At 41.0% G+C, this 25,160-nt stretch overlaps 1 protein-coding gene, 1 long non-coding RNA gene and 1 pseudogene across 2 annotated transcripts in view; 2 read left to right on the top strand and 1 right to left on the bottom strand.

Moving 5' to 3' along the window:
* Nucleotides 1–678, bottom strand: part of srgap2.S (SLIT-ROBO Rho GTPase activating protein 2 S homeolog) — a 113,004-nt gene extending 112,326 nt beyond the window's left edge. Inside the window, exon 1 of the mRNA XM_041583880.1 lies at nt 655–678. The gene's annotated coding sequence lies outside the window, so the exon portion shown is untranslated. The remainder of the gene's footprint in view (nt 1–654) is intronic.
* LOC108709483 lies at nt 17–24,612 on the top strand. Its single transcript, XR_005965811.1, has 2 exons — nt 17–140; nt 23,930–24,612. It is a non-coding gene; the product is annotated as an uncharacterized LOC108709483 (long non-coding RNA).
* Nucleotides 6,371–19,761, top strand: LOC108709482 (annotated as a pseudogene).
* Nucleotides 24,613–25,160: the final 548 nt, after the last annotated feature.

Here is a 25,160-nt window from a genome sequence, read left to right as displayed (position 1 = left end):
ATAGCTCCGAGGTGATTATATACAGCCGAGTTGGCCAATAAAAGATGGATTCAAGGCGTTGCCTGGGAGCAAGAAAAAACCCAAAAGGAGGACGGCTACAATGAAGAGGGCGTTATTGAAGTGGACACAAAAGAGGCTTGGTAAGGGATAAAAAGGAGAATGAGCCCTAATGTTTGACTGTCAGTCGCACTAGCCAGTTACGGGTCAAGTAGTACAATGGGAGGCCGGTCTTGCGCTGGAGCCAATCAAGAGAGAGCACGGGCAGAGACGCCATTATGTGATTGGACGAAATCGTTTCGGCTTTTGCCAACCGGAAAAGTTTTGCCTACTGCGGGCGATTCAAACAGTAAAGGGAAGTTTGGAGGGCGGAAATAGCGATTGGATAGATTCTTGCAATTAAACACAATAACATATGCGAAGTAATGTATTCTGGAAAGTTGCTTAGAATTATTTGCTTAGTTATTATTCAAATAACACTATTTTTAGTTAGAGATTTTGCTATTTTGTCTCTCATAAGCTTATATGCAGCCCCTGTCATAAAGGAGAATTCAACAGTTTTTTTAAAAAAAAAAAAACTCTACCCCCCCACCCCACATAGACCCTCCTCCCCCAGCATAGCTGCCCCCGGGAAAATGCCCCATACTTTATACTTACCCCTCGGCGCAGAGTCAGGCATCGGAGTTCCACGCAGCCAAAAAAAAAACGGTTGAATTCTCCTTTAACTAGGGTTGCCACCAGGTCTGGACTGGGAGTCAAAATAGGCCCTTGCATTCCAAGTAAAAAGAAGCCCAATAGTCCTCCAGCAGCCCACTAAATAGAGACTGTCTATGGGATCTTACTATAGCCCATCTGGCATTTGCCAGAACCCACAGATTGCCAGTCCGGCCTAGTTGCCATCTGTCAGGATTTCACCCTGATAGCCCGGTATTTCGAAGGGCTGTCCGAGTTAAATCACCCCCTTCCCCCCCCTCAGCAGCCTAACAACAGAACAATGGGAAGGTAACATGATAACAGCTCCCTAACACAAGATAACAGCTCATTGTTAAGATCTAAGAACAGCACTCAATAGTAAAAATCCCAGTCCCACTGAGCAGAGGCGGGCCTGGCTGATCGGGTGGCCAAGGCAGTCCAGCCAATCAGCTCGCCCCCATCGCTGCTCCACGCGCGCGCATGCACGCCATCAGCGCTTGAGTCATCAGTGCGTGTGCATGCGAGTTACCAGTGCTTGCGTGCGCATGCGAGGCATTAGCACTCATCTGCGCATGCACGGGCCGGCATCATCGCTCGCATGCGCGGCATCAGTGCTCGCATCAGTGGCAACAGCTTTCACATATGCAGAAGGGCCATACTCGGCGCAATTCTAGTGCCAGGTTTGGGAGTAGGCAGAAGAGGTAGCTGCCCAGCGTCCACCCAATCGTTGCACCCTAGGCAGCTGCCTCTTCTGCTTACCCCTAGTTCCGGCCCTGTCACTGAGACACATTCAGTTACATTGAGTAGGAGAAACAACAGCCTGCCAGTAAGCAGTTCCATCCTAAAGTGCTGGCTCTTTCTGAAATCACATGCCCAGGCAAAATGACCTGAATGGCTGCCTTACACACCATTATTACAACTAAAAAAAAAATACACTTGTTGGTTCAGGAATGCAATTTTATATGGTAGAGTGAATTATATGTAATGTAAACAGTGTAATTTAGAAATAAAAACTACACCATAAAAATCATTACTGACTCCCTTTTCGAAATATTACTGGAGTTGGCCTCTTACACACAAGTGTTTCTGCCTATTTTCCCATGTGGTGGCACACAACATTGTGTTCCAGCTGCGTTCGGCGTTTGCCTGCGCCACAATGAGTGTGATCTCATAGAAAATACAGACCTGCATTTCTTTCTGTCTTCCCCCTGTGCTGGTGCACAGGAAAAATCCAGGTACAAATATCCGTTTGTAAGAGCCCTTAAAAGAACATCAAATTCACAAATATTTCATTCAAAAACTAACCAAAGGTGTTCTTCATTTTATGTTTTATGGGCAAAACAATTAGACTGCACCATCTAGTGGTTGTATCATTGTATCATTGTATAAAATATTTTTTTTTGTTTCTTTCAACAGGGTTACACAGTATAATTGCTAGGAATTTTAAGATCTGTCCCACCCCCAAATGTATAAAAATTATTAAATTGTTACCAGTCTTTATATTGTTATGGTAACTGGGACACTTACAGGAGCTTTTCCTAGCATGCTAGCTGAAATCCAATTTCTGTTTGTTTACTGTCAATAAACTGCCTTTCTCCATAGTTTTGATTTCCGGTATATAATTTTTTTTATTAGTGGTTAGCTAGTGTTGAGTTTGCATGTATTCTGCATAATCTTTGACTAACATTACTTGTAAAAAAAAAAAAAAAAATACTGTGTCCAAACGGAATGTGAGGGTCTCTAAAAATACGAAAACAAATGTAAAAAGTAGAAAATTTATTAGGACATGATACCTAACGCGTTTCGTGCCTATTGGGGCACGTACTCATAGGATAAATGGCACACCCCTGTACACATATTATATAGGGGTTGTGACCAATCACAAAGTTACAAACACATGTTACCAATCCAATGCAATTAGTCAAATTGAACCTAATGATTAGAAACATTACATACATGCACAATGTACAAAAAAGATACACCTCAAACAGAACAAAAAAATGAAGTGAAAAATCACAAATAAAGAAAAAAAGAAAATGTGTATAGGTGTGTATATATATATATATATATATATATATATATATATATATATATATATATATATATATATATATATATATATATAAAAAGCAATCAGATAATTGCAAATACAGAAAAAATAGAAAACTAGAAGAATGAAACCTTAAAATTAACATTACCAGTCTAGTTTGATAAGGTTTTCTCAGTATATATATTTACGAATACAAAATGAGAAACTAAGTATACTCAGTACTCATATAGGCTAGCCTACATCAAAGAACAGGCCTTTGTTGGAAAAAGTATATTTAGATGAAATGTGTATAATTTAAAAGAACAAAATATTCAGAAAAACAAATATTACTCAAAAATAATTACCTAAAAAAAGAAAAATTACCTAAAAAAAGCATGTGACATCAAAGTCGCTGTTTAAACCAGAGGGTTTCCTACTTCCTAAGAAAAATATCCACTTAGTTTCCAAACGGAGTAGTTTTGGCAAAACATCTCCCCCTCGCTTCCCCCTTACCACTCTATCAATACCTAAAACCGACAATTTGGTAATATCTCCTCCATTACATTCTTGGAAATGTTTTGCTACTTGGGAATCACTATGTCCCTTCCTTATGTCCAAAATGTGCTCCCTAATGCGATTTCTCAAAGGTCGAGAGGTTTGACCTACGTATTGGATATTACAGACCTTGCATTCTAAAAGATAAACAACAAATGAAGTGTTGCAATTGATATACCATCTAATGGTGTATTGGCGTCCCATTACACTTGACCTGAAGACTTTGGTCTTAGTGACTTGCGCCCAGGTTAAACATCTAGATGCACCACATTTGTACATGCCCCTGGTATTTAACCAACTGGTATTAGTGGTAGGTATTTGGACCAAACTGGGGGCAAGTGAGTTACCTATTGTGCGAGTACCACGAGTAACTGTTTTGTACCCTAAATCGAGTACCTGATCTAAAGCTGGATCTGTTCTTAAAATGCTTAAATTTCTTTCAAGTAGTCGGTTTTAGGTATTGATAGAGTGGTGAGGGGGAGACGTTTTGCCAAAACGACTCCGTTTGGAAACTAAGTGGATATTTTTCTTAGGAAGTAGGAAACCCTCTGGTTTAAACAGCGACTTTGATGTCACATGCTTTTTTTAGGTAATTTTTCTTTTTTTAGGTAATTATTTTTGAGTAATATTTGTTTTTCTGAATATTTTGTTCTTTTAAATTATACACATTTCATCTAAATATACTTTTTCCAACAAAGGCCTGTTCTTTGATGTAGGCTAGCCTATATGAGTACTGAGTATACTTAGTTTCTCATTTTGTATTCGTAAATATATATACTTAGAAAACCTTATCAAACTAGACTGGTAATGTTATTTTTAATTTTTTGGTTTCATTTCTTCTAGTTTTTCTATTTTTTCTTTATTTGCAATTATCTGATTGCTTTATTTATATATATATATATATATATATATATATACACATTTTCTTTTTTTCTTTATTTGTGATTTTTCACTTAATTTTTTTGTTCTGTTTGAGGTGTATCTTTTTTGTACATTGTGCATGTATGTAACAGTTAGCTTTCTAACCATTAGGTGGAATTTGACTAATTGCATTGGATTGGTAACAGGTTTGTAACTTTGTGATTGGTCACAACCCCTATATAATATGTGTACAGGGGTGTGCCATTTATCCTATGAGTAAGTGCCCCAATAGGCACAAACGCGCTAGGTATCATGTCCTAATAAATTTTCTACTTTTTACATTTGTTTTCGTATTTTTGGAGACCCTCACATTCTATTTGGACACAGTAATTTTGATTTTGCACCTTGGGACTGAGATGAACTGTGAGTGTTTTCTCCTTAATTCTTTACTTTATTTGGTATTTTATGATTTAATGCTTATTCATTAAGTGGTACCACATTTATTCATTTTGATGTGGCAGTAGCACAAACCTTGTTTCTATAACAAGGTTTTTTTACAGGGAGTAATGGTAGAGTAAACAAGTTAATACTCACAAACCAGGGTTACCGATAGGCAACCACTGTATAGGCAGGTGGGGAGATTATCCTGACCCCACTCAGGAATAAAATGTCGCTCTCTGTAGAAGAAGAAAAAGGGGATGATACCCCTCCACTCGGGGTGGACTCGATATAGTAGTAAGACAAAACAGAGGCGCCAAAAGGATAAAAATAGCTAAAAGCACTTAAAAACCCAATGGGTAATTCAGAGGAGGTATTAATGAACTTACCTCCTCCAAGCAGACACCAACGAAAGTGGTAATTTTCAATAATAGTTTATTCACAAAACAGTATTGCAACGCGTTTCGCAGGCATTTCCTGCTTCATCAGGCAATATGGAACGGGAGCAAAAACAACAGTGTCTTTGTATAAACACGCCAAGCGCCTCTGTTTTGTCTTACTACTATATATTATTTAGGCTCAAGTGCAAGGTATTCTTTTAATATTACAGAAATAGGAATTCATTTTTAAAAATGTGAATTATTTTCTCAAAATGTAATTCTGAACTTTTTGTCCACACAAAAACCTTAGACCAGGGGCCCACTCTACTTTTATTCTTCCTCTACTCACTCAACCTGTATTCTCCTAGTCTGTTTTCTTTACAAACTATAGTACATTATTCCTTCAATTTAGCCTTTGTTCTCATAGAAATAGGGAATGGCCATGGAATAAGCCAAATGTTTAGCAGCATGAGGGCCCACTGACACCTGGGCCCACCGGGATACCAGGAAAACAGTCTGACACTGATTTAATATATGTAATTATACTCGGTTTTATACTTAGTTTATATATTCGTATACTTTTTACATACTTTGGAATGGAAGAGGCTACCTAAATGGAGCTTATATTTTCTGTTTGATTCTTTCTATTAAAGGACCAGTAGCTTTAGAAATATACTGTTTTTTTTTATTATTGCAGCACTGGAGTCCTAGGATTGATTCCAAACACAGCTTTATCTTCAAGAAGTTTGTATGTTCTTCTTCTCCTGTGCTTGTGTGGGTCCTTTAGGTACTTGATTACTTCCTACACTCTAAAATATACAGGCATGTTAATTGATACCTGATACCAGTGACCATTTTGTGTGTGTGTGTGAATGCAATACCAAACATGAAAGCAGCACTGGGAAAGGGATGGAGGCTAATGGTGTATATTCTTTGTAGAGCACTGGAGAATATGTAGGTGCAATGTAAATTAATAATAATGCATAATTTGCAAAACCTAGAGAAAGAGTATTAATGGGTGTAGTAATTGTAACATAATCTTGGCTAAGGCAGTGGCAGGCAGCACTGTATTCATGGGGGAGCTGCAGATGCCTGGACTCTGTTTTTGAGTGCAGAGACCTGCTACAATTTTGCTTTGTACAGGACACAAAGTACATGACAGCAGCCAGACTTAGTCAAAGAAAGAACAGAGGCGGCTACAAGGAAGTTGTTATTTGGGGAGAGAAAAATAACTGTTATTTTTCATGGGTTTTATTTCCATTCTTTCCTGGAACAGTGATATGCTCTGTTTACAGTTCAAAAATGTTTTTGCTCCCAAGTGAGTGAACAATGACTCACTCTTCTGACTTTAGGCAATGAACATGTTAATCTGTGACACTTGTTTTGTCTTGAATTTCCCCAGAGCTAAACTGGCACTATGTCAACTGGGACCTTCACCTTTAAAGACAAGCGTGTTTCTGTGCAGTGCTGCAGGTTCTATGAGCAGGTGCTGAGCATCAAGGAATGACGGCTCAGCTACTGGCTGGTACAGAAAAGGAGATGTTTGCTACTGATATTCCTCCCACCAAGTATGTGTCAAAATTCATCTGCTCGATTTTCATTCAGACTAATGATCATCACACACAGGCTAAGAAATTCTTACTAATGCAATGCTGCACCAGTGTTATTACAACACTGGTCCTGAATTGTATTCTTTTTCCACTTTTAAATATGAACTCCATCAAGATTTGTGTTCTTGCATAATTAACATTCTATTTTACATTAATTAAAAGTTGCACGTTAAAAGGGGTGATCCTGGCCTCTCCGCCACATGAGGCAGAAGCAGTTGCTGCTGCCCCCCCTTCCCCTGGAAATTCACTCTTAAAGTACCAGAAGCAGCATTTTTGCTCTGCCCCTGGTGCCTAGTGGGGCGCTGCTGCCTGAGCTCTTCCATATACTAAACTAAACATTTGGGGGCAGATTTACAAAGGTTTGAATGGTAAATTAGAATTTTTTCTTTTGGTCAAAATTCACAAATTTGGATTTAAAACCACCAACTCGAATTAGAATTCGGATATGAGATTTATCACACCTCAACCCTAGAAGCAGTTGTAATTCGACTATTCGCCAGCTAAAACCTGCCAAGTTCATATTGAAATCAATGAATCATTTGAAGATAATAACTTTCTTCAAATTTGAACTTTGAAGGAAAACTTGATTCGAAATCGATTCGAATTTTCATAAATAACCTCTCATTCAATTCGTGAGTACATTCAAATTTATTAGAGTTAAAATTCGATCTTTAAAAAATATCCCCCTTGACTAATATATACCATTTCAATGATTGTATATTGGGGTGAATTGCAGCGAGGGCATCTGGAATGTTCTAGGCGGCCCATGAGTTGTAGTTTTTTTGGTGTCAAGTATGTTTGGTGTATAATTTTAAATTGAATGAGCCTGTCTCTTGTGCTTATTAAAGGGAGATAAAGGCTTTCCTCTATCTCCTCCCAGTTGTCAGGCACCAGGTGGATGCCACTACCTTCCCACTTAATTTTGACTCTGGGTCTGGGGTCATATTTTTGAGGTGCCAAGTATGTGTCTGTTTTAGACACTAGCTTTAGTTTACCTGGTGGCTTTATTATAGTTTCAACTGTTGTGTGTTGTATTTTAGGTGGATTTTATGATGTATTTTACTTTAAAAACATATAGATCTCGTCTTAGTTCCTTACAAATTGTAACAAATGCTGAGATAAATAAATCTAAATTTTAAAAGTACATGGGCATAATTATCGAAAGTTTTCAGTTTAACCCTCTAAATGCCACAGATTGTAGAATCTACGTTATGTGGCAAAGTAACTTGAAATGCCACATAACGTAGATTCTACGTTCTGCAGCATTTGCAGGTTTGGGAAAAGAGGAGTGGCTTGTAAAGCCGCTTGCTCCATTCTGACTTGTTCCCCAGCCCCAAGGCATTGTAAAATGTTACCAATAAATGATAATGTGGTCCCTGTGTATTTGCTTCAGGAGCAGGGAACAAGTGGCCCCTGGGTCGCGATCACCCAGGGGCCCCAAGGCAGCAGCAGACACGTGCAATATATGTGCCCTGCTGCTGCCTGCACTTTCTGAATGGAGGAGTGGCTTGTAAAGCTACTCGCTCCGTTCTGACATGTCCCCCCAGGTTCCCCAGCCCCTAGGCAACGAGCCTCGGCGAGGAACAATGGGCCCCTGGGTCGCCCAGGGGCCCCAAGGCAGCAGCAGGCCCGTCAAATCTATGTGCCTTGCTGCTTCCTGTGCTTTCTGAATGGAGGAGCGGCTTGGAAAGTCTCTACATTCAATTTTATGGGTTTTTTAAAGGCATATTTATCAAATGGTGAACTTTCACTATCACACTAAATACACCTTTAAAAATCCCATAGAAATGAATGGAGAGAGGTGGTATTTCACTCTGCGGACTGTGGAGATCTCTAACGTCACTCTTTGATAAATCTACCGCATTGTCTCCTGTCCTGTAACAATAGACACTTCTGGATGTTCCACAGCAAGTCTGTGTGTGGTACTGCTCAGTCAGATGCTTTAGGTCGAGTATGTGTCTCCTCTGTTGCATTCTTATGTCACGCATGAAAGCTAGACATACACAGGCAGATAATGTTGGCTAGTATGGGCAATTTTCTCTACAATGGAAAAGGTTCATCCACCGAATACATCGTAACTTTATCTAGTAGTGTATTGTTTTAATGGATATTCAGTCTACAACCTTTAGGCCAGTGTCAGACTGTGCCTTTTGTTGCCTCTCACGTGGTGATAAAATGCTCAAAAATACCTCCACTTTGTTAGCTACAGTCCTGTTCAAAACAGTTCAATTGCGTAATCTTACAAAATTACTTTATTTTTTATTTTGATGCAAATGAACATACAATTCCCTTAGTCTGCTATAGCTGTGGAATTGTTTGCCCTTCCTGATATTGCCCATAGTAAGAAAAAATTAGATTCTATTCTAGAGTGTCTATCACAGTATTGAAATGTGTTACTGGTTTTTGGAGGGCATACCAGAATGCACATATTTATGGGCATGGTTATACCTTTCCCAAATCCTGCTTAAGCTAAAATTTTTTCAGGTACTAGAATTAATATTGTTAGTAATATACCAGTAAGTACTATAACAGCCAGAGACTGAAGAGGAATTTGTATGTGGCCACAGAACCATATATAGCTGACACGCTGAACAAAGAAATGAAGCTGATGCATCCAGCCTAAAAAATATCCAAATAAAACTAGATTCATTGAAGAGTTTACAAAATGCCTGATCACTGTACTCTTGTTTGACTATATTTTACCCCTTTAATGTACTTATGAGTTGTTGTTTTTTTTGGTGCATTGAATAAATGGCTAAAATAGATTTTTTTTATGATGGGGAAAAAAGCTCTTTCACATGATTAAAATCAAGGTTAAGACATGTCTGAAAATTACATACAGTTGAACATTTTTTAGCTGTAGGCATCTTGTTTTATCTGCAGCACAAATTGTATGGGGGGGGGGTGCTGTTATGTTTCACCCAAGATTATGTTTTCACCCTGCCTATTTAGGGAGAAATAATATTGAATGGGTGAAAAATAATACTGAACTCTAAAGCTGGCCATAGACGTGCAGATTTTATTCTTTGTATAACTAGCCATTCAGATAAAATAAGAAAAATAACATATCAGACAATGTTCTGGACATTAATAGACAGACCGCAATCGTATGCAAGTTATGTCCCAGAAATAGTAGTGATAGTCACCCATGGATATTGTCGGGTAGGCAATACATGCACAGATGATATCATTCATTGAGTTAAATTTGTCTGATCAGCTAAACGAGCAATCACCATGGTGCAAACATTTTGTGGTGGGACAATAAGGCATAACTACAGAGGAAACTGACCCTCCTAGAGACCCAGGAGCTATAGGGGCCCCATAAGGCCCTACAATATACAATTTCAACAAAAATTAGTAAAACATTTTTGGGGCCTGAAAAATAATTTCCTGTGGGGCCCAGTAATATCTAGTTACACAACTGGGACAATTATTCTGAGCCCACAGATGGTCCAAAATCTATGGCCAGCTTAATGCAAGTAAGGTGCCTAATAACACTATCTATTCTAACTGCAAAAACATTTTTATATTTTTGAAATTCGTATTTCTAGATTAATGGAAATATTCATTGTTGTTTTTTTCCTGGTTTTTAATAACTTCATGTATTAATGTCGGTCTTTCTTGCAACCCTCTGCTTATGTTCTGTATGTTAAAATAATGGAGAGCTACAGGTTAAATATTACATGAACCAGCCATTCAAAATTATAAACTAGAAGAGTCAATTTTCACAGTGTTGCCCTGCAGTGATTTTTGGTAAAGAAGCCATTGTTCTTTATGTAGCAAAGCTTCAAACAGGTGTTTACTGGAACGAGGTGGCCTTGTACGTCTGTGCTCTGTGTAGAAAAGGCTGCTAAGTTACACATGTCCAGCATTCCTGGGAAACATAGCTGGCAGATGAACATGAATATAGATCCGTGTAGAGAAGAGATTAAATCATACGAGATTATATCATCATAACAAAATGTTCCTACTGACCTGTTGATGGCAGCGAATTATAGAACAAGAGTGGGAAGCAGCCTGGATGAGAACAAGGCTGTTTATTCTTAAAGCTGAACTACTGGTCTCACTTAAAAGGCCATAATGTAAAATATTTTATTTACATTTAAATTTTATACATGTTTGTGCAGCAGCTCCAAATTAAATAATTATTGGCAGAACCTGTCATATTCCATATGAGGTATGTTTGTTCCTATAGGTGTGCAAAGAGCCAGAAATGATGTGTGACCACATTTTATCTATGCTCCTGCACAGTACACATTGCTTTTTAACAGCTTATTCATATAAAATGTAGTGGTGCTCCTGAAGCAAATACATAGGGACCACATTATCATTTATTGGTAACATTTTACAAATTACCAATCTTATCCCTATTTAAATATGATGGGTTCTGTTCCCATGAAAATTAATAAATCTGTCTCATAGAGAATGAATGTGTTTGATGGCTCAAAGCTGTCAAAGCCATGCTGATGAATTGACATATATATCTGCTTTGATAAATGTGCCTGTTAAAGGGACACTGACATGTTCTTATGACAACATTTTTCCTTCTATTTTGCCTCTGTATATTAAAAAAATGGCCAGTCAGAGGCACACATGCTAGATGAGCCTCATCATTATGTACAGAGCAGTGGTACAATCTGCTACATTCCTCTCACTAGCTTTTGTGTAGGCAATTCACAACCATCTCCTAAAATTGCATCCCTCCTCAGCAAATAGATCAGTAATACATTGCCTTTTAGATCTGTTATCCCCTCTGGCTCTAACCAAGCATTCTTGCATTCCTCAGACATTTACAGCTGGTAATTGTCAGATGCACCGCGTTTTGAACAATCTGGATACAAGTTATGCATTGGAAGTAATTATCAACCCAGCAGGTGCCTTCTATAGGCTCCAGACTGGTGTTTCAACTTACATACCCACAAATTTCAAAGTTAAACATTCTGCTTGTAGGATTTTTTCAATGTCATTCCAGTGAACATGACTTGGGGGATTCTTTTAAAAATTTCCAAATGTGACTCTAGTATCTAATGAACTGGAAGGAATTCACAGAAATTGAGACAGACCAATATTTTAATTAAAGTGGTGTATAAAATGTAACTTTATGTCAGAAAATCATCTAACGCCAAGGTGCATTTTTATCAAAATGTGAAGAAGAGCGCAAAACTTGGAGATTTCGCTATTCTCTTTTTCCTTGTATTGACTTTTTTAGGGACACATTAATCAAATTACACTGATAAACATTTACCAAACCAGTGAAAAAAGAGTGGCGGAATTTCTTCTTGTGACATATGGTGAGTGTATTTCACTGTTTTATAAAAAAGATATGGCACCAGATTTTATTACACACAATTTTATTACCTCTGGCATAGATTTTTTCTTGTGTTTAAGGGACCTTAAGGCCTCTTACAAACAAACATTTGCCTTGCATCCCCCTGCGCTAGATAATTCATGTATTCCACTATGGGGAAACAATGCAGCCCTGTATTTCCCATTAGTCTGTACTCACTGTGGCGCAGGCAAGTGTCAAACATAGCAGATAAAGCTGTGTTCCACCAGCGATTGGCACTTACCTGCACAGTGAGTACAAACCAATAGAATAGGTTGGCCTGCTTCCATGTGTAAGAGCCCTAATGGATTTGAAATCTGCTCTGCACTGCTAATCCAGAAAACTTGTTTGTATATTAAATGAGCGATATACCCCCTTGTTCAACATGAATACAATGAATATGGCTTGTGCCGAACATAGTTTTGTTACTTATTGTTTTAATAAAAAATGTGTATTTTTTTTTTAGTTCAACTGGGCAAATGAATTATTCTCCATAAATAGTCCCTGTGATAATTTAATTATCATTCTGCACCCTCTTACCCCTTTGTTGTGACTGTTGTTAGTAGGGGTCAATTATGAAGGTGAATTTAGGGGAATTACCTGTGTACTAATAATCTAATTATCTACCTCGCAAGTACCAAACTTCAAGAAGCTTTAATTCAAGCAGCCCTATTCATTGAACTCATGTTGAACAAGGGGATTATTCTTCCCCTTGTGAAAACAGAGTATTTTTCTAAATTAAGAATAAAACCTGCATAAACAGCAAAAAATGGTTAAATATCAAGATTCATAAAACATTGGTATATTAGATCTAAACATTCCAGTGGCAAAACTCAGTGTTACTGGGCCACACAGCAAATTCATTTTAGGGCCTACAACAGCCAGATGTTGTCCTGTTTTACCAATATATGTTGAAATTGCTCATTAATTAGGGCCTCATGGGCCCCCTTTTACCTCCTTGGCTCCCTCTAGGCACAGGGTCTTCTTCTAGTAGTATTATTTGATGTATATACTACAACTTAGAAATCTAATTCTTAGTGATTTTTTTTACCACCCCTTGTAATGGAGTCCGAAATTAGTTTACAAGATGGCGTCCAAGATGGCGGCTCCCTGGTTCCTCACGGACGCAGCCGGATGATGACGACCTCTTCCCGCACTCTGATTGGTCGCCGGCGACGGAATGGGCGTCGGCGTCAATAATTGGCGCCGGCGTCAGTCGCACACGTCAGCGCGTCGGTCGCTGACGCCAGCGCGTCCGCGCGCACATTATGACGCCGATGCGTCCAAATTGGCGCCAAATCTGGGACTATATTAAGGAGCTCTGGGAATTCACCTATGCCCAATTATAGGTTTTAGCTTGCTATTCCTGGGTGTGTTCTTGTGATATTCTTGCCTATTTTGTGTACCGACCTCTTGCCTGATTCTTCGACTTCGAACCTCTTCTGCCTGGACTGATATTATTGCCTGTTTGACCATTCTCCTCTCATCCCTATTTGTACCTTGAACTTGGACTTTTGCTACCTCCTCCCTTGGTCCTCACTACCTCTGAGGCCTTTTGGCCTTACATTATAATTGGGCCATGGACCCTTCGGAGGAAAATCCAGCGCCGCCTGATGTCGGTGGAGCGCTTCGTGGTCTGGCTTCCCGGATGCAGTCCTATGAGGTACAGCAGTCCCATTTTGGTCAGGCTCTGGAAACAATACTGGCAAAGCTGTCGGCTCTAACACCCGCTGATCCTGAACCTGTACCTGTATCTCTGGCTCCACTCCACGTCTCCGAGCCCCGCATTCCGGCTCCCCCACTCTACAGTGGTGATCCTGCAGCCTGCCGTGGGTTTATCAATCAGTGCGAGGTCCACTTTGCACTCTCACCCAGCCAATTCGTTTCCAAACGTGCCAAGGTGGGCTTCATATTCTCCCGCCTGCAAGGGAAGGCATTGGAGTGGGCTTCACCTCTATGGGAAAAGAAGGATCCTATTATCGACAATGCCAGGTCCTTCGTTCACGAACTTCGTGTGGTCTTTGATGCTCCAGGTCGGGCCACAGCTTCTTCTGCACGCCTGTTCCATCTTCAACAGGGAACTCGCCCTGTCTCTGAGTACGCTATTGAATTCCGCACCCTGGTTGCAGAGACTTCGTGGAATAATGACGGGTATCACGCTGCCTTTTACAACGGCCTGGCGATACGCATAAAAAGTGATCTGGTTTCCAGGGAAATTCCATCCCGTTGGGAAGATCTAGTCGCCTTGGCCATAAAGGTAGATACTCGGCAGAGGGAGTTTCAAGCTGAACTCGACAGAGAGCGCTCCCCAACCAAGAGATTCCACAGGTTCCAACCTACTCTGGCTCCTCGATTTCAAAGACCCTTCCTTCCCAATCCGGCTTCCACCTTGCCTTCTCCTACTCCTGCGGCTTCCTCTTCTTCTTCCCTGCCTGCGGAAGAGCCTATGCAAATCGGACGGGCCCGTCTGACCGAACAGGAGAAGCTTCGGAGAAGGGCGGCTGGACTTTGCCTCTATTGTGGTGGAAAATCCCACTTCGCCTATGAGTGCCCAGTGAAGCCGGGAAACGCCAACACCTAGGTAAGACTGGGGAGACTTACCTGGGTGGAATTGCTCCTTCTCCCCATTCTTCTGCTCAACGCTTCCTCCTTCCTGTGCAGATTCGTTTTGGAACCCAGACGATTTCTTCTGAAGCTTTCCTTGACTCCGGCGCAGCTGGGAATTTCATGGATAAAGTCTTCGCTGAAAGCCATTCCATTCCCCTGCGATCTCTGGCTGTTCCCCTTCGTGCATTGGTGATTGATGATCGTCCATTGTCTTCTGCTACAATTTGCCACTCCACCGATGAACTTTCTGTTATTGTGGGAACCATGCATCTTGAAAGACTGTCCTTCCTTTTAATTGATTGTCCTTCTACTCCCGTTGTGCTTGGCTTGCCCTGGTTGAATATTCATAACCCAGTAATAGACTGGGCTTCGTCTCAGATTTCCCGATGGAGTTCTTTCTGCCAACAAAATTGTTTACCACCAAATCCATCATTAAAGTTTCATCTGTGTCTTCAAATTCTTCTTTGCCCTTTGTTTATCAAGCCTTTTCTGACGTCTTTAATAAAAAGTCTGCCGAAGTCCTGCCTCCCCATCGTCCCTATGATTGCCCCATCGAACTCCTTCCTGGAACCATGCCTCCCAGGGGTCGCACCTACCCGCTTTCTCCTTCCGAGACCCATGCCATGAAGGAGTACATTCAAGAGAATCTGCAAAGAGGCTTTATTCGTCCTTCCTCTTCCCCGGCTGGAGCCGGCTTCTTCTTTGTAGAGAAAAAAGATGGAGGTTTGCGGCCCTGCATTGATTATAGAGGTTTAAACAAAATTACTATTAAAAACCGTTATCCCCTTCCTCTCATCTCTTAACTGTTCGATCAACTCAAAGGGGCTTGTCTTTTCACCAAGTTGGATCTTCGTGGGGCGTATAATTTAATCCGGGTCAGAGAGGGAGATGAATGGAAGACCGCATTCAACACCCGCGACGGGCATTATGAATACCTTGTAATGCCATTCGGCCTCTGTAACGCCCCCGCGGTCTTCCAAGAATTCGTAAATGACATTTTCAGGGATTTGCTGGGCCAATACGTAGTGGTGTACTTGGACGATATCCTTATTTTTTCCAGGAACCTTGCTGAGCACCGTCTTCAAGTCCAAGAAGTCCTTTCCCGTCTGCGGAGAAATAACTTATTTGCCAAGTTGGAGAAGTGTTCTTTTGAAGTATCGTCCATCTCTTTCCTTGGTTACATTTTTTCTTAACAGGGTTTCAGAATGGATCCTGCCAAGATCTCCGCTATCCAGGACTGGCCTCTCCCCACCAGTATCAAAGCTATCCAAAGATTTATTGGCTTCGCTAACTATTATAGACAATTTATCAAGGGGTTCTCATCCAAAATTGCTCCCATTCTTTCTCTTATCCGAAAAGGGGGTAAGCCTCAGCATTGGCCATCTTCAGCTTTGGAAGCATTCAAGAATCTTAAAGCTTCTTTTTCTTCTGCTCCCATTCTCAGACACCCTGAACCTTGCCAGCCATTCTTCATTGAAGTTGATGCCTCAGATGTCGGAGCTGGAGCAATTTTGTCCCAAAGAGCGTCTACTGATGGAAAACTACATCCTTGCGCTTTCTTCTCGAAAAAATTCACCTCTTCTGAACAGAATTATGATGTTGGAAATCGTGAGTTACTGGCCGTTAAACTTGCCCTAGAGGAATGGAGACATTTGCTGGAAGGCTGTTCCGTCCCTGTGACCATCTTTACGGACCATAAAAATCTAGAGTATATCCAGACACTCAAACGCCTCAACCCTCGTCAGGCCAGGTGGGCACTATTCTTCTCTCGTTTTAATTTCATTCTAACTTTTCGTCCTGGTGCTAGAAACAAGAAGGCGGACGCTCTTTCCAGAAGCTTTCTTCTCGAAGATATCTCTTCTGTCGAACCAGAATCCATTGTACCTCCTACAAAGATCATTGCTGCTCTATTTCCTTCCTTGGCCTCCCAGTTATTGTCAGTTCAATCCTCTGCTCCTGTAGGAACCCCTGCTGGTGTTGCTTTTGTCCCTCCTGAACTCCGTCATTCCATTCTGGTTCAGTCCCACAGCTCCAAACAGGCCGGGCATCCTGGAATCAGAAAAACCACTGAACTTCTGTCTCGCCTTGTATGGTGGCCTTCCCTAAGAAAGGATGTCAAAGACTTTGTTTCTTCTTGCTCTGTGTGTGCTATATCCAAGTCTGGACGTTCCCCTCCTAAGGGGCTACTCCTACCGTTACCCATCCCTTCTCGCCCATGGACTCATCTATCTATGGACTTCATTGTGGATCTCCCTAACTCCTCTGGTTATACAGTTATTTGGGTGGTAATTGATAGATTCAGTAAAGTCGCACATTTTACTCCTCTTCGGAAACTCCCCTCTGCTCCTGAACTTTCTTCATTATTTATTAAACACATTTTTCGCCTCCACGGTTTCCCTGCTGAAATTGTCTCTGACCGTGGTTCTCAATTTGTTTCCAAGTTTTGGAGGTCCCTGTGTAAAGCCCTTGATGTTTCTCTTCAATTTTCTTCTTCTTACCATCCACAGTCTAATGGAGCAGCCGAGAGGGTTAACCAGGCCCTGGAACAGTTTCTTCAATGCCATGTATCGTTGTGCCAAGACGATTGGGCGGATCTACTTCCGTGGGCTGAATTCGCACATAACAATGCTTTACACGTTTCTTCTGAAAAATCCCCTTTTTTTGTATGTATGGTCTTAACCCTTTGGCTTTTCCTCAGGACTTATTACTCACCAATGTCCCTGCCGCCAATGACCAAGCTGCCCACATGTCAGCCATCTGGCACGCCACTGTCGTCAATCTGGAGAAAAGATCCTTGGTCCAGAAGAAATTCGCCGATCAGAGAAGAATTCCTTCCCCTCCGTATGCACCCGGTGACAAGGTTTGGCTGTCTACACGGAACATTCGTCTCAAAGTCCCCTCTCCTAAACTTGGTCCCAAGTTTATTGGCCCCTTCTCCATCGCTGAGATCATCAATCCGGTGGCGGTCCGATTACAACTTCCCCCGGAAATGCGGATTCCGAACGCCTTCCATGTCTCCTTGCTCAAACCTGCAGGTACTTCTTCTTCTTCTTCTTCCTCCTCAGCTCCTGTCATGGTGGACGGTCATCAGGAATTTGAGGTGAAAAGAATCCTGGATTCCCGGGTTTCGAGGGGTACCCTACAATACCTCATTGAGTGGAAGGGGTTCGGCCCTGAGGAGTGCTCCTGGATAAGAAGTTCGGATGTCCATGCTCCTCTCCTGGTCCGAAAATTTAATCGGCAGTTTCCTTCTAACCCAGGTGGTCCTGAGGCCCCCCCTAGGGAGGGGGGTACTGTAATGGAGTCCGAAATTAGTTTACAAGATGGCGTCCAAGATGGCGGCTCCCTGGTTCCTCACGGACGCAGCCGGATGATGACGACCTCTTCCCGCACTCTGATTGGTCGCCGGCGACGGAATGGACGTCGGCGTCAATAATTGGCGCCGGCGTCAGTCGCACACGTCAGCGCGTCGGTCGCTGACGCCAGCGCGTCCGCACGCACGTTATGACGCCGATGCGTCCAAATTGGCGCCAAATCTGGGACTATATTAAGGAGCTCTGGGAATTCACCTATGCCCAATTATAGGTTTTAGCTTGCTATTCCTGGGTGTGTTCTTGTGATATTCTTGCCTATTTTGTGTACCGACCTCTTGCCTGATTCTTCGACTTCGAACCTCTTCTGCCTGGACTGATATTATTGCCTGTTTGACCATTCTCTCGTCTCATCCCTATTTGTACCTCGAACTTGGACTTTTGCTACCTCCTCCCTTGGTCCTCACTACCTCTGAGGCCTTTTGGCCTTACACCCCTATAGCTGGTGTAACAATCTCTATATTCAGGAAGTGGCTTAATTTCCTACAGACAGAACAGTAGTACAGAAATGTGCTTTGTGACTTTGGCAGCAGCAAAACCTGATCTTACTGAATCTGGACAAGGATGCATTTCTCAGGCACCGTGAAGCTTATTTATTAAATGTCGGATTTTAGTGGTTTTAGAAGTTTTTGAAACCAGGACAAAACTCTAAAACCACAATTTCCATTGAATTTATTAAAATATCTGAATATAAAAAGTATGACTGAAAAAAGCACTAAACAATACACTAAAAAATATGAATACCTCGAAATCCTAACAAAAAAACCCCCGAAAATTCCAAAATTGATTTAAAGAGGTCCAATCAGATCAGTGCAACTCCCACAGGCTTCTAGAGGACCTTGACAACTTTTACTTGGCGAAGTTTGGCATTAGAGGTTTTTGTGGTTTTTCACTTAATACACTTAATAAATTTAGAATTTTTTAGAGCTTTTTAGAAGCATAGGAAAAGCACATTTTTTTTTGAGAGTTGTGGGAAAAATTCACAATTTGATTTAGTAAATGTCATTGTATTTCAGGAGCAAACATATTGCTTTGGAAAGACCTCCCAGATACAGATGAGGAACATGAAGAATTGTTTATTGGTCAAGAAGAAGAAGAAGAACAGTACTTGAGATAGCAAAAACTTTGTTCAGAAATGAGTTTCAGTATGCATTTAGGACTCTGTTTCATGTATGGATGATACAGATCCAGTGCAAATATGTTGCAAAAGAATCTTCAGAATGGAAACCTGCTGTCGCCTATGGAATTTTAAAATACAGTAGCACTTCTATTGTGCAGAATATCGTAGAGCGAGACTACCCAGGGTAGGGGGGAGGTTTTTTTTTATTATGGGTTGAATTCTCCTTTAATCCTTTAGTGGCATATGATCAACTGCACTAGGCACAATTTTGGCAATGAGGAAGAGGATGGCCATATATTTAGTATGGGGAACTGATGCAACTAATCATTAGCACTTGGCAAAACTATTTGTAAATGCAGGTAATGAGTTAAACAAAGGTTTGCAGCTGACTGCTCAGATGTTGCAGACAAAGCTGTAACTGTCAAGGTAAACATGTTTTTTTTTTTACTACTGTACTACACAGTAAGGGCAGAGACACGCGAATCTCCCTGAACTGCCTTACTACCAGCTACAATCTAAATCACATGTGGGAAGGCCTTTCGGGGAGATTAGTCACCCGAAGAAGAGGCGATTTGTCACCGGGCGACTAAATCTCCCCGAATCTTCGCATGTGTCTCTGCCCTAAAGAGTGATATCAAACTTCCCCTTCTTCCCCCAGCATGCCTATCAATGTAACAAAGGGTTTATAACTGAAGGATTTGAGTGATACTGCCACTTAAAAATTATTATTCAAAGTATTAATGTACATCAAAAGTTACGTATAGGTCATGTTGATCGTTTTCCACTGATAGGGCTGCTTTTGTAAGTAATTGTTACTTGAAGTTCCTAAACCTGACTTTTTTTTGTCAACCTGACTGTCCCTTCTCAACATGTCAGTTAGAGTTTCTAAAGCTAACGGACTATTGAAGCTCATATATGGCAGCCCCCTCAAAGAGGAACATGGGGGATCAGATGGGTATTGTTAAAGCATCTGTAAATACTTTTATGGCAAATATATAAATCGCATGGGAAGACAATATTATGATATTATAAAATGTGTTGTGACTGAAGCACAAGAAGTGGTGATGGGAAGATCCACCTTTCACTGCTCCATTTTTGTCACTCAAGGTACTTTTCACTTAATGGGCATTTTAGCTGCTCCTTTGCTTAGCTTGAGGACAAAATAATCTGTGTGCCACAGCCCTAATGGCCAATACAGGTGGGTATTAAAATGCTGTAATGTGTATTTTTGGGACGGGAATCCAATGCACTTGTGGTGTCAGGGACTTTAAAGTAAAGTACTTTAAAGACTTTAAAGTAAATTGTAAGTGCCATGGGTGGGTTCAGGCTTTTTATGCCAGCTAAAATATGCTGCTGAAAAACTTCATCATGTGCAAATGCCTTCAGGCTTGCTGAATTTGCTTGTACAGTAAAAGCTCTATACAGTATGCATCTTTAAATAATGATCAAGGGACTTGAATACAGTGAGAGGCAGAGGTAGTGACACCCCAAACATTAAATAAAGTGAGATGCTGTGGGAACCCAGTAAGAGGCAATTGGTCATGACACCTCATACTCCACTTATTCTTCTAAAAGATTTTTGGGGAAGGTTTCAATTTGGAAATGGTCTGCATTGCTAGAATTGCTCCCATGCTCCACCTTGTAGTAGATATGAGAACAGCACCCAAACAGGGAAAATTGCCAAGGCAATTGAACAGAACAGCTGCTTTGAAAATTTGCATTGAGCAGTGTTGGCTGTTTTTGGAAGCACAATGATCTGAGATGGCTGCCTATGCACCACTGTTAAAACTAAAAAATACATTTATTTTCTTGAGATTATAATTTAAAATTGGCTGAATATATCATTTGCAATGTTCACATTATAATTAAAGGGATACTGTCATGTTTTTTTCAAAATGCATCAGATAATAGTGCTGCTCTAGCAGAATTCTGTACTGAAATCCATTTCTCAAAAGAGCAAACAGATTTTTTTATATTAAATTTTGAAATCCTACATGGGGCTAGACATATTGTCAGTTTCCCAGCTACCCTCAGTCATGTGACTTGTGCTCTGATAAACTTCAGTCACTCTTTACTGCTGTACTGCAAGTTGGAGTGATATCACCCCTCCCCCCCCAGCCTAACAACAGAACAATGGGAAGGTAATGAGATAGCAGCTCCCTAACACAAGATAACAGCTGCCTGGTAGATATAAGAACAACACTCAATAGTAAAAGCCAAGTCCCACTGAGACTGATTAAGTTACATTGAGTAGGAGAAATAACAGCCTGCCAGAAAGTAGTTCCATCCTAAAGTGCAGGCATAAGTCACAAGACAGATTTCAAAATTAAATATAACAAAATCTGTTTGCTCTTTTGAAAATTGGATTTCAGTTCAGAATTCTGCTGGAGTAGCACTATTAACTGATGTGTTTTGAAAAAAACATGTTTTCCCATGACATTATCCATTTAAAATCTCCAGCGATGATAATCAGTCCATCTGGGTGAGTGTTTTGTATGTCCGTGATAGCGCTGTACAGCTCCCAGAGTTCATCAAACACACATGTGCACAAAACACACAATTAGCTAAGTGTAGACACATATATGCACATTTACATAATTTTGTGGCTTTTAGCACTCTTCCAGGTATATTGTCAACCGACAATTTTGGGAAAGCATTGCGACTCAGTAGTTCAGAGTAGAAAGACATACAGTAGTTACCCATTTTGGATTAGTCTGAATGTGTACATTCCAAAAATAAATGGCTTTGTGGGGTAAATGTTCATTTTTATGTTTTTACCCCACAAAAAATGCAGTAAATGTCATTTTCATTCAGTAGCAAAATTGACTTCCAGGACAAATTAAAATGTGTTAACTTAATTTTCAGGTCTCTCCGTATAGTTTTCCTTGGTAAACTAAAAATCCCCCCAATGCACATAATGTTCAGAAAACATATGGCAAATTGAATGCAAAATTCTGCTGGCACTTAAACGGTTAAACTTAAGTGACTGGCTGGATGGTAGGGCCCAGGTATAGAATTTAGGAGAGGTGTTACCAATCAATAATCTAGTGTTCTCACTGTAAGGGTTAGTTCAAACGAGGAGATTCGTGGGGGGTTTTGTCACCTGGTGACTAATCGCCTCGTCTTCTTAGCAACTATCTCCCACGAACTGCCTCAGCGTTTTTTCCCATAGGCTACAATGAAAAGTCGCCTGCGCTAATGCACATGCGGCGATGCGTTTTCTATAGTCGCCCGAAGTTGCCGGCGACTTTTCACAGAAGACGAGGCGATTAGTCACCAGGCGACAAAATCTCCCCGAATCTCCTCGTGTGAACTAACCCAAATATTCCTTGCCTCTCCCAAAAGACTTACAATTTTTAGGTGACCAGTGGTAGCTGTTGCTCATAGTACAAATTGATCCAAGGACTGGTCCGATTGCCATTTTGAATAATTTTTTCCCCCTCTCAGACAAATTGGAGAGGATGTTTTTTTTTGCCTTCCTCTGGATCAGCTAGCAGTTAGGCAGGTTAAAAAAAGAGTTAAAAGGTTGAACTTGATTTATGTGTGTCTTTTTTCAACCTAACTTACTATGTCACTATGATTGCAGGTGAAGAATTACCTGTGATTTTCTTTGTGTCATCTGTGAACACTCTCTGTGTGGGTGGATTGTTGGCTCAGCAGTTGGCGACTTTTTAGGGAGGCCCAAGCCAGGTCAGGACAGTCACACTCCAATTCACTCCTGAAGTCTCACCACCTATTTTATTTTACAAGGGAAGCAGGGGACTGGGCCCAGGAGGGAATCTATTCCCTACATTAAATTTTATCGGTGGTCGGTCAAACATTACATGTAGGTGAATGGATGGCCAGGCAGCAAGGGAAATGCCAGTTCTGGGCCCATTGTGTCCACCCCGCTCCTGTCCAGCCCTTCTACCACCTGTAGGTTAGGGCATGCAGTATCAGTTCAGTCAGAAAATAGCCATGTCTGCAACACAGTGGTTGGGAGCAGGGGGCAGGGCCTTCCAGGGCCATCTGCAGGACAATTAGTAACAGCGATGGACTGGGTGTCAAAGGGCCTTTGCTGCCCATTTGCTCCTCCCACCAACTGCTTACCACTCCCTGCCCGCCAACCCCTTACCTCTGACTCCCCTCAATGCACACCTAGGGAGAGAAGGCAGCAGAGTGAGTGGCAATACCTACATGGGGATCGGGGCTGGCCCAGCGGTGTCCCACAAGACCTAGGGCCCACCGGATTTTTTTTTACCAGTCTGCTTCTTTGGTAGTTAAGCCCCTAGCCTTGTGCCTTTATATGGTCACAAAACCCCTCACTGACTTCTAATATCCTTATCATTTACATTAGGGGTTAGATTATCCTTTATAATACATGAGTGATAGTCATGGTTCCCTGTATAACTCAGCCTGTAGCCTTGTGTCTTTATATGGTCACAGAACTTCTCAGTGAATTTTAATAATATCCTTATCATTTACAAAATGACAAAATGTTCTTATACAAAGGGTATGCTTTTCCTTTAATTATATTCTTCTGCAATAAAAATCCATTTCTTGTTCCCAGACTTCAGGTTGAAAGATTTAATCGGCCTGATCAGGTTGAAAGATTAAACAGGTCTGTGTATGGCCATTTTTTGTTTTATGTTTGCATTTAGAGAGTAAATCTTCTTTTGAACGTTAATTATCTACACAATATAGTGACTGTCCTCATGGTGCCAGGTTCAGGTATGAATGTCAGTTTATGAAACTGATTTAGCTTCCTCACCACCACTATGTGCTGAGTGGATTTCTCAGTCATAGGGCTGCATGGCAGCTCATTTGTAAGTAGCCAATCACAGCGAAGCTTCATAGCTACTGAATGAACCAGATTACTTCAGTGAATAAAATACTGAATAAAATTAACTTCCCCTTTAAAATGCAACAAATGGAATCACTAATCTGTGTGTTGTGGTTTTAGAAACTGCTGCAGAGCAGAAGAGAAGCACAGGAGAGGAAGGCGGAATCCCATATTCAGGAATGCACTGGCAGCAGCATCTACAGAAGCGCCTGAAGGAAAGTCTCTAAGAGACTGGAGCAGTTCTACTGCAAAGTGGATCAGGAATCTGAAACACCTGAAGGAGCACAATCACCAGACTCTACGCTCAGCCATGGTCTAGTCTGGAGACTCTGATGGCACAATCCCATTCTCCCTCTTATGGAGGGAGAATGAGAATGTGCCTTCAGTGTGTGTTTATGTGCACAGTCACAGATTGACTGCACCCCAATGAGCAGAAGACAGTGCCCCAAGCACACCTGGTCTTAAGGCCAACATTTTTTTAATCATAACCAGAAAATTCAGGGGTTTGTTGTTAAATGTGATGTTGGTTTTAAATTAAGTTTTAGCATTAATACAGTTTGCAGTTGGTCTACTTTTATTTATGGTTTGTAGTTTTTAAAGGATCTAGCATCTTGTAGTCATATACCATACAAAGAGTAAACATGAAAGTTTAATTCCCCCTATAAACCACATGGGTGCTAACAAGGAATAACGCAAGCAGGAACAGAAAATACAGTGGCCAGTTTTGGCAGTGATAGAGAAAGGCAAAGCAGTCTATGTCAGGGAAAGGTGAGGAGAAAGGATTATTGCCTGTTAGGAAAAAGTAACCGCAATAAACTTGAGCTGTTTATGAGAAAGTCTTTCCATACCTTGTGTTGCAAGGTTACAAGCACTCATTCCGATTAGAAAAAAAAATAAGGTTCCGGCTAAATATTTGGAAAGGTTTTTTACTGTGAGAGCTGAAAATGTGGAATTCTCTACATGAATCAGTTGTACTGACTGATACATTAGATAGTTTTAAGAAAGGGTTGGATGACTTTTTGGATTTTTTATAAGACAGCTCATAGTACAAGTTGATCCAGGGACTGGTCTGAGTGCCAACTTGGAGTCAGGAAGGCATTTTTTCTAACTTCCTCTGAATCAACTAGCAGTTAGGCAGCTTATATATAGACTTAAAATGATGAACTTGATGGATGTGTGTCTTTTTTCAAACCTAACTTATTACGTTACTATGTTACTGTAACTCTAATCTGGGCTAACCAGACCACAAATGGTTAAAGTGTCCAGCTATTGGTATGAGCATGGGTTACATTGGACTCACACATCAGGATCAGGGCCTTCGCTAAGTGGTAGCTTCCTTTTTAGGATGTAG

Source organism: Xenopus laevis, chromosome 2S (genome assembly GCF_017654675.1).
Source record: "Xenopus laevis strain J_2021 chromosome 2S, Xenopus_laevis_v10.1, whole genome shotgun sequence".
Lineage (NCBI taxonomy): Eukaryota > Metazoa > Chordata > Amphibia > Anura > Pipidae > Xenopus > Xenopus laevis.
The sequence above is the reverse complement of the archived record's forward strand: the minus strand, read 5'-3'. Positions and strand labels throughout refer to the sequence as shown.